Genomic DNA, 6,003 nt, shown 5'->3' on the forward strand with positions numbered 1-6,003 from the left:
TATGTTGATCCAACGGTTATATTTATTTTCATCTTTGTATGATCATGATTTTCCAAATTTAATACTTTATATTTATTTTCACCTTTATATGGTTATGATTTTCCATATTTAATGCTTTCACTTTAAATATGGGGAATGATAACCATACAAAGATGGAAATAAATATAACCGTTGGATCAACATAATCGATCTAACGGTGAGATTAATTGGAAGTAACATGGTAATAACACAACTTAGTTGTTACAATATCCTTCTCCTTTTTCAATTTTATACTTAACTCTAATATTTACCTAATCCCCCTGTTTTTTCCAGGAAAAGATCAAACCAGCAAAGGACGTATTTGAGAAAACGTCGTTTTAAATGAATAAATGGGTGACTGATCACAGAATATGATACACAGTCTATTTTGTCTCCAAATTTAAGGTTATCATGTCATCACGTCATTGGTTGAGTGAAAACATGACAGTCTGCAAAATTATATAGTGAATTCTTTTGGAGAAATAAATCTTTTTGTCTGCACTCTCTCTATACACTTTTATTAAAGTATTTTGTTTCTTAGAGATAAATTTATGTCTTATGTACATAAAAATAGGTGGAATATATTTTTTTCTTCTCTTCTCTTTGTATGGGATTTATTTATTTTAGGAGATAGAATTATCTCTTATAATTTGAGAAATACTAATCGCTTTATTAAAAAGCATAAATTTTTTGTTAATTGTAATAACTTTTGATAAAGACAATGGAGAGGAGAGACACTGATGGAATTTGTGTATATTATTCGGCGAAACTATTTTTTTTTATTCCATAACTCTAATTATTATTTTTGGACAAAAACTCGTATAAATATAAAATTAATCATGAGTCGAGTAATGTAACTTATTCAACTCTAAATTTATGTACTCATTTAAAAAAAAAAAAACACAACTTTGGCATTTAACCAGTATCGCTAGTAGTTGTTTATACGCATCCATAGTTGAATATGCTTGTATGCTCCAGCTAAAAAGATGTACCACCCATTCTTTAGACTCTTCTGGTACCTAAGATTAAACATAACATCAAATTAGGTCATAATAATAAGTTGATTTATTTTAAACAAGTATTATTAGATACTATTGTTCTGGGTATTTTTTATGCTCTTATATTAAGAATATTACATTAAGGATTTTAAATTCAAATCTTATTGATATGCGAGGTGGAAATTTATAGAAAATAATTAATAGTCGCCTATTTTACGTTATATCTTTATTACCAAGTTTCTTGGCCTAATATGTAGTATTTTTTTAAGGCTTTAATGTTTCTACGGTGAATATAGATCGATATGCCATCTACATTCGCTTTCAAAACCACGTCGTTTTGGGTTGAAAAATTAAAAAATTATAATAAAAAAAACTATTATAATCCTAAAATAAATTATAATTACAAAAATACCTTAATTTCTGTCTCGAAACGACATCGTTTTGGGCTCAATGTAGATAAGTTATCTACATATACTGTAGAAAAAAACAAACCTTTTTTTAATTATGAAACCTAGTATATCTACTGAAATTAATTTCTCTAAGGGCATGTTTGGCACCTCTCTTTCTTAAGCTAAAAGCTACTTTAAGCTAAAGTTTAAAAAAAATTAAAAATAAAGCTAAAAGATGTTTGGTGATTATATAAAGTTCTTCCGATAGTTTTGAAGGAAAAAATATAAAACAATTTACTATTAGGATGGATTATTAGGGTAAAAGATAAAATTTATAAATAAAAATTTAAAATAAGGGTAAAACTGTAAAATAAATATGAGGAGTCAAAAAAAGCTGGCATGACCTGTAAAGAGTCAACCAGTTTTTCTCTATATAGGTCTGTTACGATCTGATAGATCGATATGTCCAATCAGAGATTGATATGTTAATAAGGGATCTGTTTGTCCTCCCTCAGGTACCTATAGAGAAGGTACCCTAGAGATCAGCGGATCATTGTGCACAATAATATATACGACATAGTTAAGGCGTGGGGTGTGTGCACAGTGACAAGCTAAGAGAGAGGGTTTAGAGAGTGTGTACCTTATTGGTTTAACCCCTTATTTATAGATGAGTTACCTGGCAGAAGTGGACTTTTGGGTCTCTCAGGAGCATTTGGGATCCAATTGTTGATCCATTGCAGCCGTAGTAGGATTAGCATAATTAAGGAATATTTCCTTAATTCCCTCTTAGTTGTTAGCCCTATTTGGACCTTCTAGAATATAGGTCTTTGTCATGTCCATAACAAGGTCAATGTCTTATGTCTCCTATTCGCTTTTGTTTAAGGTTCGGCGAGTATTTTTTTAAAGGATATAAATTATGTTTTCTTAACGGTTTTAATTATATATATTTGAAAATATATAATTATAATATTAAAATTGTATTTTTTTTTTCTCTTCATAAATTATGTGCTGACGTAAATCGTAAAAAAAATATAACTTTAATATTATAATTACGTATTTTCAGAAATACATAATTAAAAATTAATAAAATAACAATTTATATTATTTAAAAGGACGCTCTTTTTTCCCTTTCTTTTAATTACTGACTTGAGCGATTTTGCAAATGCACTACCGTCTTTCTGGCTACCACCATGAACCAGGAAGAAGTTCATAAACAATACCGTCCAATTTACTAACAAAAGAACTTATTAATAATTTTGCATCCTAAAATCAGCTACAACGTTGTTTTATGAGTCATGATTGTGTTTCTTCGTAATCCATGGGGGGATAGCATTATTGTGACAGGGATAATACCAAAACAAAAGGTATGGGAAAAGATGGGTGAACTTTTCAATAGAAATAGTGGCAGTGATAATAGCCGACAAGAGACGACAAAAAGAGGCCACAGTGGATCCTAAATACTGTGCGATGGGATTGGAAAAAACAAAACAAAATAAAAAATCCTTCAATTTTTAATCAACCAACTATTAATTATGCAATTAATTATTTAAATCAAAAAAATTATTAAACAAATTATACAAATATAATATCTGAGTTATGATGGGTGGAAGGTGGGTGTCAATTCACACTCTCGCTTTCTCTCACCCCTTTTGGTTGTGAACTTGTGATGGCGACAGCAATTGGTTTAAAAAATCTTCCCAATAATGCCAAAAAATGTCCACAGAATCTCACTCACCATTTCGGTGTGGATTGGTGTACTTTTTTTTTTTTTTTTTTTTTTTTGATCTTTTGGTAATAGAATTGATACCTCTTTCTTGGAATATCTAACTCGCTCATTCGCTCAACCTCAGCTTTTAACATTACTCCATCGTTTCGCTTATAATCCGTTTGAAGTCATAATTTTTCTTTAATTAATTTTTTTTAGTAACACTTCTTTAATTATTATTATAAGGAATTTAAGTCTCCTTGGGTTCTGTTCCATTTTATTAGCAGTCAGCCACGTCAACAAATATATGATATTTTATTTAATTTCTGATAGTTTTTCCTCTTCTTCATCGGTATACACAGACGATAATATAAAAAAAAAAATTAAAAATTACAAATAAAGGAAAGTGAAAAAAAATAATCTTTAAAAAAAAAAAAAAGTGGCATCGAACGAAGGTAATCTTTGACTGATAAAATGATATTAATCTTATTCTTCTTTTGTGACAAAATTTAATAGAGCCATCATTTTAACGAGGGATAACTCTCGGGGTCGCACTTTGAGACAAATTAATCGGAGGTGGCTGAATAAAAATACTTTCAGATTATATAAATATCTATATATATATATATATATATATATATATATATATATATATATATATATATATTAGATGCAGGTGATCCGTAAAAATGCTATTAAATAAATAAATATTATAAATTTAAAAAAACTTTTAAAAATATTATTTTTTACCGAAATACTTATAGAAATCTTTTAGAACTTAAATTGCCTATATTTTTTGGATAAAAAATAATATTTAAAAAAGACTCAAGACCCTTAACAAGTTTTAAAAAAATTAACTGTAATGTTTCTAGTACTATATTTATCATACACACAATATAAATTTTGTTGTATTATTATATAACAACTTAAACTATTTTACCAATTCGACAACTATAATATATCTTATCAAATTAAAAAAAAATTCTAATGAAATTATTTTAATAAGAATTTTCTTAAAATAAATTTTTCTTTATCATTTGATTCATTTATTTTAGATCTTAATTTATGAATAGATAAAAAAAATTATTAATAAACTTAATATATAATTTTATTAAAATATATACAGTTAATTTCATAAAAAAAATATAAGTTTAAACTATTCAAAATATATCAAAGACAATTTTAAAAAATAAAATATAACAAATTAAATACATAATTCATGATTTTCAATTAGGGTTTAATGTTTCTTATGTTATAAGAGACAAAATTATGTCCTACACATAACAGGAAAATGTGTAGCACTCATGTGGGAGTATATGAGTAGAAGGAAGAAAAAGAAAATATGAACCTTACATACTTTTATATGTGTGTAAGAGATAATTTTATCTCCTACAACATGAGAAACATTAAACTCTTATAATTATATTTCGAAATTTAATTTTATGGTTTGGAATATTCTAATAATTTTGTTTAATTTGCATTTGATATATTTTGATTAGTTTGAATTTATATTTAATATATTTTTATTAAATTAAATTCATTTATTTCAATGAATTTATGTACTATGACTTTTTAATAAAGAATTTATTCAATTCAAATAATTTTAGATTAAAATAAATAAATCATATGATAAAAAAATTATTTTAAAACAAATTTGTATTTTTTAAGTTAATATAGAAAAATAATTTAAATTAATAAAAAAATAAACTTATCATTTAAAAATTAATAATAATAAAATAAAAATTCCGTGGGATAGGGCCCAAGGCACGAACTCAAAGGCCCCGCTGAAAAATAGCTTCTGTAATTCTATTAAGACAAATACCATTGTCATGTTATTGAAAGAGACAAAAATTTAGAGCGATTGGTAGAGTAGATTTTTTCTTTATTTGAAAAAAAGATTTTTGGAAATATGATGAATTGTTTTTTTCAAGTAAGTTACAAAAAGGTGTTTGATAAGTTTAATTTTTTTTCGAAAATATTAGATTAATTATACTGATGCTATGGAAAAATAAAAATATTATGTATAAGATAGCATTTTCGATTGGGAAATGATGTGTAAAATAAAATAATGGGAGAAAAAAGTTTTCTGAGATTATTTTGAGTTTTTTCATCTCAAACTTGAAAATAAATTTATCCCATCTCAACATGTAATTGGAAAACATGTTACGGGTTTCTAGTAACATGAGAATAATATTCTCTTCTATAGCTGACCCTTATAGAACTTTATAATATTCTACAAACTATATGTATATATTGATATATCCGTCGAAATAATGAGATTCATGTTATCAAAAAAAGAAATAATGAGATTCATGTTATCAAAAAAAGAAATAATGAGATTCACCATTTATTAGAGGTGAAAAATGGTTACATGAGGTTAGGCTATGCCTTAATTTTTATTTTTTTTCAAAAGCTATTTTTTTTTTAAGAAAAAAAGAACACTTATGAAAAAAGTTAGTTTCAATGTCTGCTTTTAAAAAAAAAAGTCATAAAAAAGTCAATAATATGTTTTTTTTAAGGTAAAAATGTTAGCTTTTAAAAAAAGCAAAAATCAAAAATTAAATATTTTTTTAAAAATTTAAATAGCTTTAACTTTTGTAAAAAATACTTTTAAAATTAATTAGTGGAATTAAGTTTAAGTTTTTGGGAACGCAACTGGCTCAAATCGGAATAGTCAAATAATTGATGAACTGATAGATAATATCCAAAAAAAATAAAATTAGGATGGATCGACGTGGTCATAACATCTAATTACATCAAAATTATTTAATACTTCATTGATATATATATATATATATATATATATATATATATATATATATATATATATATATATATATCAAGATTAATGTTATATATATTTTTAAAAAGCATAAAACACACATTTTTTTGG

The sequence above is a fragment of the Gastrolobium bilobum genome, unplaced genomic scaffold, assembly GCF_033153095.1.
Source record: "Gastrolobium bilobum isolate Gb01-03AN ecotype WA unplaced genomic scaffold, APGP_CSIRO_Gbil_v1 utg1030, whole genome shotgun sequence".
Lineage (NCBI taxonomy): Eukaryota > Viridiplantae > Streptophyta > Magnoliopsida > Fabales > Fabaceae > Gastrolobium > Gastrolobium bilobum.